This window comes from Musca domestica, unplaced genomic scaffold (genome assembly GCF_030504385.1).
Source record: "Musca domestica strain aabys unplaced genomic scaffold, Musca_domestica.polishedcontigs.V.1.1 75, whole genome shotgun sequence".
Taxonomy (NCBI): domain Eukaryota; kingdom Metazoa; phylum Arthropoda; class Insecta; order Diptera; family Muscidae; genus Musca; species Musca domestica.
Window position 1 is genome coordinate 3,469,177 of NW_026712393.1, and position 15,745 is coordinate 3,484,921.

At 35.3% G+C, this 15,745-nt stretch overlaps 5 non-coding genes across 5 annotated transcripts; 1 reads left to right on the forward strand and 4 right to left on the reverse strand.

The window, feature by feature from the left end:
* Window positions 1-4,256: 4,256 nt before the first annotated feature.
* TRNAV-UAC (transfer RNA valine (anticodon UAC)) lies at window positions 4,257-4,329 on the reverse strand. The gene has a single exon. It is a non-coding gene; the product is annotated as a tRNA-Val (tRNA).
* A 7,959-nt stretch (window positions 4,330-12,288) lies between these two features.
* Window positions 12,289-12,361, reverse strand: TRNAV-UAC (transfer RNA valine (anticodon UAC)). Its single transcript has one exon. It is a non-coding gene; the product is annotated as a tRNA-Val (tRNA).
* Window positions 12,362-12,543: 182 nt separating this feature from the next.
* TRNAV-UAC (transfer RNA valine (anticodon UAC)) lies at window positions 12,544-12,616 on the reverse strand. The gene has a single exon. It is a non-coding gene; the product is annotated as a tRNA-Val (tRNA).
* Window positions 12,617-13,391: 775 nt separating this feature from the next.
* On the reverse strand, window positions 13,392-13,464 carry TRNAV-UAC (transfer RNA valine (anticodon UAC)). Its single transcript has one exon. It is a non-coding gene; the product is annotated as a tRNA-Val (tRNA).
* Window positions 13,465-13,626: 162 nt separating this feature from the next.
* Window positions 13,627-13,708, forward strand: TRNAL-AAG (transfer RNA leucine (anticodon AAG)). The gene has a single exon. It is a non-coding gene; the product is annotated as a tRNA-Leu (tRNA).
* Window positions 13,709-15,745: the final 2,037 nt, after the last annotated feature.

The window sequence follows — 15,745 nt, forward strand, 5'->3', positions numbered from 1 at the left end:
ACATTACTGCCTAGATTTCTTTAGATATCCATTAGGATAACTATAAAAAAGCGAACTACAAAACATCCATCTCCCAGTAATTACGTATTCCGTAGACTGAACAACATTTCTTTCGGAATTCTTGGAATTTTCTTGCGGAAAAGTAAAATATCTCGTCTTGGTATTGTTTATTGTCAATGTCCAAGAATTTTTCCCTGTACAATAAGAAGTTGTTTAATTAAAAAGCCCAGCAGAACAATGGCAATATTTACTTGTCATTTAAGTCAACTCATTCAGGGATAACAACACGAAAGGCGGCGGCGGCGACGAGTACATTATCGTCTTTGCCGGGCGTGGTAATCAGTGGTAATAGTCAGGAATACCAGGAACTTTCAGTTCGACGACGATGTGATGGGTCATCGTAATTATCGCACGACTGCATCAACGTATTCCATGGATACAATAATGGATCGGCTGTAGTTTTCGTAGTTGAAAAATAAATGGGCAAATGGGCCGGAGGCGGCTGAACTTGGAGGACAATGACAATCGATATGGGGCCGTAACAACGCAGGCAACAACAATAATGAGCTCATGAATTTTTAGACAACAATTTCTATTCTTAACAGGACAACAAAAATAACTACAACAAAAGCAAAAGAAAAACATATCTACAGAATTGTTTTGGTCATGGCCCACCCGAAGAAGAGAGATAGCCATGTCTTTGCCAGAACAAAATAGACAGTTGGAAGCCAAAGAATGTCCTTTTAACAGTCCATTCCATTTTACAATAGTCAAGCAACAAAAGAGGTTCAGAGGCAGAAAGAGGAGAAGATGGAGGTGTAGGCAGAGGAAATAAGAAGCAACCAAACGCGCATTGAATTTCAATTGATGGCATTCATTTTCATTGAGATGTTATTGAAAGCATTGTCAAGTAATCCATTGTTACCGTTATAGCCTTGTACTGTTGCCACGGTACAACTAGGTTCGATGGCAATAACAACAAAACATTATTTTCGTTCCCTTTCCATCATTTTCTTGGGGGGAGAGATATCTTTTGTGAACTGGGAAAGGTAGTTTCACAAAAGTTTTTTAATATAAATTCTATGATTTTAGTATGGAGTGGACATGTGTCCTTAATCTAAATTTATTTAGGTTTTTTTTTTTTTTTTTTTTTGAAATATTCTAAGGCTGCAGAAATATAAAAAGGAGAATAAAATGTTTTTTTTTACAATTTTTCCGTTTAAATTTAAGAGAGAGAGAGAGACAGAGAAGGGGATTAGTGGGGGGAAATGGGTGGAAGAGGAGGAAAAGATGAGAAAGAGGGAGAATAAGAAGGAGAGAGGGGGAATAGGGTGAGAAAGAGGCATAAGAAGAAGGGGGAATGATCGTGTACAGAAATAATACCCATACACAGATATAAAACCAGTAAACCGCCCGACTTTAGGATACTCCACACCACTTTGCTTATTTAGTAGAGCTCCACATAACAATTAAAAGTTTTTATGGGAGAATGCAATCATACACGCTATGATTATAATTATAATTTAAAGTTCAAAAGACAAAATATGCCGAAGCATTTGTATCTTTTAAACTCGGATTTGTATTGCCCATTTGGGGCACAATTAATTTGAAATCAGATAAAAATATATATGGGAGCTATAACCAAATCTGAGAAGATCTCGATAAAATTTGGCAAAGATATTTCTAAGCTGTATTTCATATATTTCCCTGAATATCGTTGTTACGGAGTGCATATTGCGGTTGTGGGTAAGAAATATAACAAATCGATGAACAGTATATATGGGAGCTATAGCTATATCTGAACCGATCTTCACCAAATTTAACATACTAGCTTCTAGACTAAATTCGGTCGTATGTGCCAAATTCTATCCAATTTGGGCAAATATTAGACGTTTGGTGCACAATAAAAAGTAAATCGTACGAAGTTATATATGGGATCTATATGAAAATCTGAACCGATCTCGATAAAATTTAGCAAAGCTATTTCTGAGCTGTATTTGATATATTTCCCCAAATATTGTTGTTACAGAGTGCATATTACGGCTGCGGAGGACAAAAATAACAAATCGGATGAACAATATATATGGGAGCTATAGCTATATCTGAATCGATTTGGATCAAATTTGGCATACTTATTTTCAGGCCGAATTTGGTTGTATGTGCAAAATTCCATACTATTCGGGCTGAAATAACACGTTTGGTGCAAAATAAAAGGCAAATCGGACGAAGATATATATGGCAGCTATATATAAATTTTTACCGATTATCTCCAATTTGAATAGGGTTCGTCTTTGGGCCAAGCAAATGATTTGTGCAAAATTTCATCTTAATCGGATAATAAATGCGACCTGTATTTTGTTCACAAGTATACATGGACAGACGGACGGACGGATGGACGGACGGACAGACGGACTGACATGCATAAATCAACTCAGAAAGTGATTATATGGAGATCCTCAAAAGTAACTATGGGTCTATCTCGCTTCCTTCTCCATATTGCAAACAAATGCACAAAGACATAATACCCTAACCACAATGTGGTGTATGGTATAACGAGGGTATGACCAAAATTAAAAAAGTGCTCGGCAAGAGTAGAATCTGCTCAATTTCAATGAGTTTTGTTCCCACTCAAAAACGGGGAAAAAACCTCATTCCCATTCGAGTGACACTCAAAAATGAAGTTTGTCCGATTTTTTCTGCTCCCTGTAGCGCTCCCACTCAAATTTGAGAAAGTTTCACACTTTGTTCAAATTCGACACATTTTTTTCGAAGGCCTGCTAAATATACAGGGTGAGATGAAAAAACTGCAACCAACTGCAGACTGCTGTCATTTCTAAGCCACTCATCCGATAGCTGTTAAAATTATTCCAGTGACAGCTCATTATATTGTTAACAAGCGCACAAAAACCTCTTGGTGAGAATTTTTCAGAAAAAAAACTTATTCGTGATGGAATTTAAGCGTGATAGTGTGATTTTTTTATATTTGGCTGATAACCTAAAAGTGGCTATCGTTTAAATATGAATCCAGCATTTAAATGTGAATAAATATTTTGTGTCTCGTGCCATCGCTCGTTACCGTGATACTGGAAGCGTAGCCCGACATCAAGGAAGTGGACGAAAGAAATCAGCAATATCAGCAGAAATGGTTCGAAAAGTAAAGAAGCATCCAACGCGCGTCGCAGTGGCCGAAAAATAGCTTGAGAGCTGGACATATCGCAATATTTCATTCGGCAAATATTGAAAAATGAGCTCGGGGTAAAACCATTGAAATTTCAAAAAGGGCAAAAACTTACACCGCAACGAAAGGAAAATAGACTCAAAAGAGCAAAAGAGTTGCTTCGCTTGGCCGAAAGTGGTGAACTGCCGAATTTGGTTTTCTCCGATGAGAAAACATTCGTTGTCCAGCAGTTCATTAACAGACAAAACGATCGTGTTTACTACCAAAGAGGTCAGCTGTAAATGTGTACCTCCAGTCGGCCACCAGAGCTCAAGCGCCGGCCATGGTGATGGTGTGGTGTGAGCCGCCATAACAGCCGGTGGACACTCTTCGCTTGCATCAGAATAAATTCCGAATATTATTGCGAAAATATTCTGGAGGGCGTATTAAAACATTTTGGCCGCAGACCTTGGACATTTCAACAGGACTCAGCACCATCGCACTCAGCACGTGCCACCCATGAATGGTTACAAAATGAGGTTCCTCGCTTCATTTCCAGCGCACAATGGCCACCAAAATCTCCGGATACCATTCCGTTGGACTATTGTGTCTGGAGTATTTTGGAAAGCAAGGTTGGCACTAAAAAATACCAATGTGTCGATCACCTCAAGTATGCGCTTCGCTGGGAATGGACCGTCCGTCTGTCAGTCAATGTATTTTTGTGAACAAAAGCAAGTCGTATTCATTTTCCAATTGAGATGAAAATTTCCAAACAATATTTGTTTGGCCAAGGACCGAACCAGTTTAAATTGCTGAGAATCGGTTCAAATTTAGATATAGCTCCCATAAGTATCATCAACCGATTTCGGGTTAATTGTGCACCAAGTAGCCAATATCAGCCCAAATGACCTGTAGCACAATTTGGTAGCGAATACGATGATATACATTAACAAAGTTCATTTCCCATCCAACCACCGCTTGGAAATATTATCATCTCAATAGTGGCGTCTTTAACAATGGAGAAGTTTAATTTATTTAACAATTTATCCCACTCTTTCCATTAGTCCTGCAAAATGATTGTCCAAATCTTGCCTTTTGATGGTTCCATCCAGGATCGAACTGGAGACCTTCTGCGTGTAAAGCAGACGTGATAACCGCTACACTATGGAACCGTTAAATGTTGTTCCCTAAACAAATGTTTTTTTTTTTTTTTTTTCATAATACGAGCTATTTATAGAATGTCCCTCGCTGTTACCCCACCCCATGCCCTTGTGCGCATGTTGTATGTATTAACATGCAACATGTATAATAAAAGCGTCAGTATGAAAATGACGTCAACTGGTCGTCCATGTGCACTATGAGATCTAAGAGTGATTCAAAGACCTGATGTTGCTTGATAAATACTCGTGCTTTTACCTTAAGGATAATGGACAGAGTACCAGAAAAAATAAGAACACAACTTTGTTAAATATTTCTCACAACAACCTTGATATCGATTTCGCATTCCAATATTTCTCGGAAAATGCCTATGGCGAAAAAGCCACTTTTCAATACTGATGAAGTTTTTTAAACTTAACAAGTAAAAAGCTGTATGTACTTTGAATACCCTTCACCATTTGGAACAAATTTGGCAATTCTCAAAAACAATAAAATCCGTTAAAAATTCTGTTAAAATCTTAAAAGTACCGAATGCAGCTTTTATGTTAGGGACCATGGGACGTGGACCTGCATATATAACTTTTGTCATAAGCCATTATAATATTCAAATGCGAAACCTAAAAACAAATGTACCTAAAATCATCAAAATACCGAATATCGGGAGGTACCTGCACAGACAATTTTCTGTCTTAGGCTGTTGTATCCATTTCGAACTTCAAATACCAAATTTGAAACAAATCCGGCGAATAATGTCGCAAAAATCATCAAAATTCCGAATATCGGGAGGTGCCGTTAAATGGGGGATATACGAAGACGTGGACCTGAAAAGTTAATTTTCTGTGAGAGGCTGTAACGTCAATTTCGAACTTCAAATACCAAATTTGAAACAATTCCGGTGAATAATGTCGGACCTGAACAGTTAATTTTCTGTGAGAGGCTGTAACGTCAATTTCGAACTTCAAATACCAAATTTGAAACAATTCCGGTGAATAATGTCGCTAAAATCATCAAAATACCGAATATCGGGAGGTACCGTTATATGGGGTCTATACCAAAACGTAGACCTACATGGCACATTTTCAATACCAAAAGTCCTGCCAACATAACATACATTTGAGTAAAATTGAATCAACCTACTTCATTTCGTTCGGAATATGGAGTGATTTCCACAGAAGGACGGACATCGCTAATTCGACATAGAACTTATTTGAGGGCTATACGATATCGTGGACTGGTATAGCCCATCTTCGCACTTAACCTGCCTGCAGAAAAAAATACTGATCTGTGCAAAATTTAAGCTTCCTACCTTAATTCGTTTTGACTCTAGTGTTATTACCACAGACGTGAAGACGTTACACCATATATAAAGGTATCTCTCGAAATTAGATATTTTGGCGATTTTAGCCACGCTTTCTAACGGAATAGTTTAAAATTCGGTATTAAGAGTTCATAACATGTTTCACTTTCTTATATTCTGATTAAAAATAAAATTGGACAGATCGACCTTTCGCACAAATAGTTTAAATTTTGAGAGGATACTCTGCAGAAACACGAAATAAACTGTGGTGTGGGATATTAAGTTTTTATGCATTTGTTTGATAATGATAATCGATCTCAACTTGGATATCTCCATCCGTTCTCATACTTATTGTGAACCAAATCTGTAATAGAAATCGGTTCGGATTTGAATTTATCTCCCATATATATCTGTGTTCGATTTTAATTTTATTCTGCGCTGTTCGCCTAATATTCGTTCAAATAGGACGGATTTTCTAGCGAATTCAGCCTGGACGGCAGAACTTCAAATTTGGTAAAAATCGGTTTAAATATAGCCATAGCTCCCATATATATGTTTTATCCGATTTGGCGTTTATGTCCCTCACATTCGTAATTTACACTCCAGAATAACGACGTTTGGTACTAAATATCAATTCACGAATACCTCGTCCAAATTTTATCAACATCAGTACAGATTTGGATGTAGCTCCCGCTAAAAATATAATCCGATGTCATTTGTCATTAGTGAATTTAGGGACATACGACCGAATTCAGCCTTGATGCAAGTGTATCCAATTTCAGGAAAATCGGTTCAAATATAGATAACTCCCAAACATTTGTTTCATCAGATTGGGTATTGAAGTCCCACACATTCGTATTTTGCACTACACAGCAATGTTTGGTATAAAATATCAGATAAAGCTCAGATCAGATTTCTGCCCAATTTTATCGGGATCGATTCAGATTTCGATATAACTTCAATATATATCTTCATCTGATTTCTGCACATTCAACCGAATTTATCCTAGAAGTAAATTCGGCATTTGGAAAACTTGGTTCTCATATACTATAGTTCCGATATAAAGGGTGAGATGAAAAAACTGCAACCAATTTCAGACTGCTGTTATATCTGGAAACCTAAAAGTGGCTATCTTTAGATCACTCCAGCATTTAAATATGAATAAATATTTTGTGTCTCGTAACATCGCTCGTTACCGTGATACTGGTAGCGTAGCCCGACATCAAGGAAGTGGACGGAAGAAAAATGCAACATCAGCAGAAATGGTTCGAAAAGTAAAGACGCGATTTGATCGAAACCCGCGTCGTTGTGGCCGAAAAATGGCTCGTGAGCTGAACAGATCGCAATATTCCATTCGGTAAATATTGAAAAATGAGCTCGGGGTAAAGCCATTGAAGTTCCAAGAAGTGCAAGAACTTACACCACAACAGAATGAAAATAGACTCAAAAAAGCTAAAGAGTTGCTTCGCTTGGCCGAACTGCCTAATTTGGTTTTAAAACATTCGTTGTCCAGCAGTTTGTAAACAAACAAAATATTCGTGTTTACTTGCCAAAGAGGTCAGCTGAAAATGTACAACTTCGGTTGGCCACCAGAACTCAAGCGCCGGCCATGGTGATGGTGTGGGCCGCCATAACAGCCGAGAGTCGCTCTCTGCTCGTATTAATCGACCGTGGCAACAGAATAAATGCCTAGTATTCGCGAAAATATTCTGGAGGGTGTGTTAAAGTCTTTGGCACGCAAACATTTTGGACATTCCTACAGGACTCAGCACCATCGCACTCAGCTCGCGCCACTCAAGAATGGTTATAAAATGAGGTTCCTCGCTTTATTTCCAACGCACAATGGACACCAAAATCTCCGGATACCAAGCCGTTGGACTATTGTGTCTGGAGTATTTCGGAAAGCAAGGTTGGCACTAAAAAATACCAAAGTGTCGATCACCTCAAGCAAGCGCTTCACCGGGAAAGGGCCAAAATACCGCAGATCAACATTCGGAAAGCGCTGGCACACACTTTGGCCGTTTAAAGGCCATAAATCGTGCCAAAGGTGACCAATTCGAACTAATCTAAACTTATTCTAAAATTTGATGGTATTTCCGACATTTTTTGCTTCCATTTAATAAAATTAAAAAAAAAAATAAAATTATAGCGTTTGACTTTGTTGCAGTTTTTTATCTCACCCTAAATATTTTACAATTCAAGCCTTCCTGAAGTCAAATCATGATATGAGAGGTACAAATGCACCCGTCAATTTTAGGGGACATTGATTCAGTGGGAGAGAGATATATACCTACCATATATTAGTTCCTTCCAATTCCAAATCATAACTTCCCAAAGTCCATAATACACATTCAAAAAGGGTTCATGGTTCATATGATCTACTTCACAAATTTGTTACGGGTAGCTTAACTAAAAATGCATAGGGGTGTAGGGTATCATATGGTCTGACCCGCCCGTATTTTGTCTTCACTTTACTGGATTCTTCTGTCCAAGAATATTTATAACTCCAATAAAATGCGAATTAGTTCGAAAGTCTTGATTGAACCTGTGACTCTATCCTAATAGGAACCCCTCTTCAACATCTCCTTTTCAATTACTATCACGTATCTAAATCGTACTATAGATCTCATTATTTATTGTCACTTAAGTCAATTTGCATTTGATCCTATTACACCCAACATGATATTGGCGAAAAACAACACCGACACACAAATCGTATTTATATCATTTTCTCTCTGTGGCTGACATTTAACATTTGATGCTGCCGCGTATCGTATGGCATCATCCCAATGCACTGAAATGTATGCGATACAATGCAGCGAATGGATAGCTGAATGGCCAGCTACTGAAGGTGCGAGTACTTGCATGCGTAAATACTATAATGAAATCTATAGCATGTCGAACAATGTTAATTGAAATTGCAATGATCTGTTGCAGATCGAGTGCGAGAGAGACGAAAATAAACGAATAAAGACTATATTTACTTGGCTATTTTAGAGAATCTATTTAAGACTTCTTTGTTTACATTGAAATACGGCCGTGCAGATGATATTACATCTGCATTAAGGCTAAAGCAGACGAATTCGAGGAAAATTGCAATTTTTCAAAAAATCGACAGGAAATCAATTCAAATCGGTTCCATGGTGTAGTGGTTATCACGTCTGCCATCAAGCAGAAGGACTCCGGTTCAATTCCGGATGGGGCCATTTTTGAAACCAATGTTCGAATAATTTTGAATCCTGTTACAGCGATTGGGTGCCAGCGGCTTGATGGGTATGTGGAAGATAATATTTTTACAATTATTGAGTCAATGATTTGGGATAATATGAAACACATCATATATTTATAAAATATCTTTTAAATAAAATATAATCATCAAACTTCACATGCGAAATTTGAAACAATCCCGGTAAATAATGTCGCTAAAATCTTCAAAATACTGAATATCGGGGGGTACGGTATATGGGGGCTATACGAAGACATGGACCTACATGGCCCATTTTCTGTTTTATGCTGCAGTATCTATTACGAACTTCAAATACCAAATTTGGTATGATTCCGTTAAATAATGTCGCTAAAATCATCAAAATACCGAATATCGGGAGGTACCATTATATGGGGGCTATACGAAGACGTGGACGTGCACAGATAACTTTCTGTCTTAGGCTGTGGTATCCATTACGAACTTCAAATGCCAAATTTGAAACTATTCCGGAAAATAATGTCGCTAAAATCATCAATACATCGAATATCAGGAGGTACCGTTATATGGGGGCTATATGATAACTTGGACCTACATGGCCCATTTACGAACTTAACCTGCCTTTAGCCTTCTATATCAATTTGTTCGAAAGATAGCGTGATTACAACAGACAGACAGACAGACAGACACACAGACAGACAGACAGACGGACATGGCTAAATCGTCTTAGAATTTTACGCAGATCAAGAATATATATGCTTTGTTGGGTCTGACATGAGTATTTCGAGGAGTTACAAACGGAATGACAAAATTAATATACCCTCCATAGTATGGTGGAGGGTATAAAAATTCGCCGTAGAAAAAATTTCAATTTCAACGGAAGGCACATATAGTGGGTTTAGTCAAATTTTTGGTGTTTCGGAGGCTCTGGTGGCATTTTCGGTGCCCGGACATAGTCCCCATTGAAATTATGGGGGTTATATCCGGATATTTTTTTGTTTTTTGGTTTTAACCCTCATAATAAAGTGGGGATTATGTCCGCTCCCAAAACTTACATAATCCTCATGGAGAGTATGACCGTTTGCACTCTTGCCTTTCCAAAATAGTGTCATCTGTCTTGATATCTCGTGTTGTTGTGAAGATATTTACTTTAAAATCGAAGTTTTTCGAGGTCCGGCTACTTACAAAATTCCCGTTAAAATGGGGATTATGTCCGCTACTTTCTCAGTATTATAACAGTTTTTTATACCCTCCAGCATAGTATGGAGGGTATATTAAGTTTGTCATTATGTTTGTAACACACCGAAATATAATTTTTTCTATTATTTGTATATTCTCGATCAGCATAAAATTCTATGTCGATTTAGCGATGTCCGTCCGTCTGTGGAAATCACTCTTACTTCCGAACGAAATGAAGTAGTTTGTTAACATTTCTCTTAAATGTATATTATTTCATTTCTCTTAAATGTATATTATGTTTATCGACATTATTCACCGGAATTGTTTCAATTTCGTTATTTGAAGTTCTTAATGGATATTGTAGCCTATGACAGAAACTTTTCTGTGCTGATCCACGTCTTCGTACAGCCCCAAATAAAACGGCGCCTCACCATATAAGAGGTATTTTGATGATTTTAGCGACATTATGCACCGGAATTGTTTCAAATTTGGTATTTAAAGTTCGTATTGAATACTACAGCTTAAGACAGAAAATTGTCTGTGCAGGTCCACGTATTCGTATAGCCCCCTTATAACGGTACATCCTGATATGCTGTATTTTGATGATTGTAGCGACATTATTTACCGGAATTGCTTCAAAATTAGTATTTAAAGTTCGTAATAGATACTACGACTAAAGACAGAAAATGAGCCATGAAGGTCCACGTCTTCGTATAGCCCCCATATAACGGTACCTCCTTATATTAGGTATTTTGATTTTTTTAAGATTTTAACAGAATTCTTAACGGATTTTTTTTTTTAATTTTTATTATTATTATTATTATATTATTATTATTATTATTATTATTTATTATTATTATTATTATTATTATTATTATTATTATTATTATTATATTATTATTATTATTATTATTATTATTATTATATTATTATTATTATATTATTATTATTATTATTATTATTATTATTATTATTATTATTATTATTATTATTATTATTATTATTATTATTATTATTATTATTATTTATTATTATTATTATTATTATTATTATTATTATTATTATTATTATTATTATTATTATTATTATTATTATTATATTATTATTATTATTATTATTATATTATTATTATTATTATTATTATTATTATCATTATTATTATTATTACTATTATTATTATTATTATTATTATTATTATTATATTATTATTATTATTATTATTATTATTATTATTATTATTATTATTATTATTATTATTATTATTATATTATTATTATTATTATTATTATTATTATTATTATTTTTTTTTTTTTTTTTTTTATTTTTGATAATAGCCCAATTCGTTTCAAATGGTGGAGGGTATTCCAATATCGGCCGGTCGAACTTACAGATTTTTTACTTGTTTAGACATATAATTTTATCCCCAAGATTTATGAAAAAATAATTGCACCCTGGTTCCATCCAAGATCGAACTGGAGACCTTCTGCGTGTAAAGCAGACGTGATAACCGCTACACTTTGGAACCACATGGTAACTCTGGTGCACAACTGTACTTTCGTATGTACTTCAATAAAGCTAAAATCGTTCGGTATCTCTTTATATGGAACTGGACTAAAACATAAACCTATATTCAAACTTTTTGATGGGAGAGTCTATATTTAAAGAGATTCCAAATTCTAGATTTCAATGGATACTCTTATATTTTGCTAATGAACCTGTTAAAATATAGAAATCAAGGTTTGTTTGTGTAGTGGTCCTTCAAAAAATATTCTTTAAAAAATTCACGTTTTTTTTGGTTTTGAAAAATTTGGTTTCAAAATCAAGTTTTGTTGGTCGTAAGGTCCTTGAAAAAAATATGCTTTAAAAATCCACTGTTATATGTTCTTTTGTGCTTTCATTTATTTTAATCCATATTTGTTCTTTTAAAAATCCCAGTTTTCTTTGGTCCTGAAAAATTTTCTTTGAAAAATTCGGACATGTTGTTCTAATTGTCCTTATAGGTACCATACCAAAATGTGAACCGATTTTCAATCCTACTTCATACAAACGACATGTGCTAGATTCTAAAACTAACTTTACATGAACTCATTATTCCAAAGGCTTCATTGTATTGTTAGGTTTTTGCTAGATTAGATCCACATCAAGATTACGCGCAAAGGTTTTCTATTTGGAATCTATTTTGCCCAACCATCGGAGGAATCTATTTTGCTTAACAAAGTATAACCAGCTACCACTTGCCATATATATGTACCACAACGCAGTTATTTCGTTTAAAGCTTAGGTAAAAAACCCAACTGGTTCCATCCAGGATCGAACTGGAGACCTTCTGCGTGTAAAGCAGACGTGATAACCGCTACACTATGGAACCACATGGTAACACTGTTTTTAATATGTTTCAAGTTTTTTTACTTTGGTTTTTTTTTTAAATCAGTAACTTTTAAAACTTAAACTGTTCACATTGGTAAAACAGTTTTACAGTGTCAAATCCGAATTTTGTTATGCCATTGCTAAATATAAACCACCAAAAACAATATCAAAAATTATTCACCCTGGTTCCATCCAGGATCGAACTGGAGACCTTCTGCGTGTAAAGCAGACGTGATAACCGCTACACTATGGAACCACATGGCAACTCTTTTCCAAAACTTTAGGTTGTCATAATTTTCAATATCCTAAATAAATGTTGATTAGTTGAACCTAGCTTAAATTTTCATTAAAAGAGAAAAAGATGGAAATATCCCTAGAATCTAGAAATAGGTTCTGCATTTGTAAGTTTGTAAGCTTAAAGTTATTGACTTTGGCCGGATAGAACTTTTCACAACCTCCACCATGAGCAATTGAAAAAAAATTGTGTATTTTCATCCGTTCCGAATTAGTTTTAGCAAGGCATCCTTTGATAGCTAACACTCTTAAGAGTAAAAATGTCTTTAAACCCCGAAATTTAGGTGGAACCATTATACGGGACCTATTTGACAGTGGACAACCATTACGAATTCAAAAACCAATTTTAAAAAAAAATCGTTGAGAAATGGATCTAATATATACGTAAACATGGACCCATATAATCCGCCTTTAAACTTACCTACGGACAAAAGATATGCGTGTTCTAAAAAAGTTGTCAAAATGTCAATTCCCTGCCACACTTTTAATTTTCATGAAGAGCAAGTGTCTTATTAACCATTTAAAACAATGCATTGTCTGCCTGCTGTGGGCATTTGATAACCACAGCACAACATTATTATTTGAAAAACTTTTCTTTCATTCCGCACTTTCCAAAACTCACAAATCAATCTCATCATCACACATTCTCATCACCACACATTTCCTCCAACTACATTCTTGAAAATTGTTTCATTATAATATCCGGCAAAATTTTGATCGTACGAGTTTTACAAAAATGGTTCCATCCAGGATCGAACTGGAGACCTTCTGCGTGTAAAGCAGACGTGATAACCGCTACACTATGGAACCCCATTGAAGTGGTGAAAGCTATCGAACAACATTTATTTATGTACAGACACCCTCATAGCAGCAACTGAAAGCTTTAATGCGCCAAGCATTCGTTAGCATTTTGTGTGCTTTGCTTGTGTGGCGTTGGCGTTGTATTACACATTTAGCATTGGAAGCGATGTGGGTAGCGTGGCCGAGCGGTCTAAGGCGCTGGTTTAAGGCACCAGTCTCTTCGGAGGCGTGGGTTCGAATCCCACCGCTGCCAAGTAGATTTTTTTATTTCTTAATTTTTAATTTAATTATATTTGCATAAATTGTCAAATGTTTAATGTGACTAATATGTAAAGTAGCGGGTTACATTAACTATGAGTTATGTTCGTAAATATAAGTATATAAAAAAATATTTTTTATATTTATTATATTTTTAATTGTTAAATGATGCTAATTTGTAAAATGACAGGTGGCAGTGACAAGAGGTTATGTTAGCAAAATCATTTGTATTTTTTTGTAAAACAGATCTCTGAAATATTATATGTCCTTAAGCCAATCATATAATTAAATAAGTAAAAAAAATAAAAATAAAAATATAAAGAAAGAAATATATGATATAAATGAAGTAAAAACTATAATTTAAAATTGATGAAAATAAAATTCGCCGCTAGTTGTGAAAGTTATATATTTATTTACCGAAGGTCTCAGCATACCAACCATGAATATCGGTTTATGTGAAAACTCTGTGAAATTATGTGAGAGAAAAAGTGTTGTCACACTTTTTTATTTATTTTTTTTTTTTTTTTTTTTTTTTTTGAAGATTTAAACTATAACGTGCAATAGGCCGTTCTGTGATCAAGGAAAGAATTGTAGAATATATGGTTGACTTTATTTTTTTTTTTTCAGTTATCGGTATGCTGACCTATTTTGGGGTTTTTGCCTTTCTCGTGCCATCGAGAAAAATGCATGTCTTATAAAATGTCAAGCAATTTTTAAGTCGTTTAATTAAAATGTTTGGTATGTGGTCGTATGTCTTTAAAGTTATATCTAAATTCAAAAGTTTTAAAAGACTGACTAATAACGAAAGAAATCTGAAAGTATTGGTGCATCGAACTCTTCCTCCTGAAATAGAATAGTCGATATAGGTTCCAAGTTTGATGGTATAACGACATTTTTACCGGAATTGTTTCACATTGCGTATTTGAACTTCGTATTGGGTACTAAATGCGCAACTTGAAAAAATCTGTTTATAATGTAACTAAAATCGTCAAAATACCGAATATAGGGAGGTACCATGGTAGTTATAAAACGTGGATCTGCACAGAAAATTTTTTGTCATAGGCTGTTATATCGAACTTCACGAACTTCAAATGCGAAATGTGAAACAATTCCGATAAATAATGTCGCTAAAATCATCAAAATACCGAATATCGGGGTGTACCATTATATGGGGGCTATACGAAGACGTGGACCTGCGCAGACAATTTTCTGTCATAGGCTGTAGTATTCATTAAGAACTTCAAATGCGAAATTTGAAAACATTCCGGTAAATATGTTCGCTAAAATCATGAAAATACCGAATATCGGGGGGTACCATTATATGGGGGCTATACGAAGGCGTGGTCCTGCACAGACAATTTTCTGTGATATGCTGTAGCATCCATTACGAACTTCAAATACAAAATATGAAACATTTCTGGTAAATAATGTCGCTAAAATCATCAAAATAGCGAATATCGGGAGGTACCGTCATATGGGGGCTATACGAAGACGTGGACCTGCACAGACAATTTTATGTCATAGGCTGTAGCATCCATTACGAACTTCAAATACTAGATTTGAAATAGTTCCGGTAAATAATGTCAAAAAATCATTAAAATTCTGAATATTGGGGGTACCGTTATATGGGGGCTATACGAAGACGTTGACCTACATGGCTTATTTTCTGTCTTAGGATGTAGTATCCATTACGAACTTCAAATACCAAAATTGAAGCAATTCCTGTTAATAATGTGGCTAAAATGTTCAAAATACCGAATATCAGGGGGTACCGTTACATGGGGGCTATCCGTGTAGCCCATTTTCAATACCAAAAGTCCTGCAGACATAGTACACATTTGAGTAAAATTTTATCAACCTACTTCATTTCGTTCGGAAGCTAGAGTGATTTCCACAGACGGACAGACGGACGGACATTGATTAATCGACATAGAATTTTATGCTGATCAAGAATATATACACTTTGTGGAGTCTAAAATGTATATTTCGAGGTGTTACAAACCGAATGACAAACTTAATATACCCTCCATAC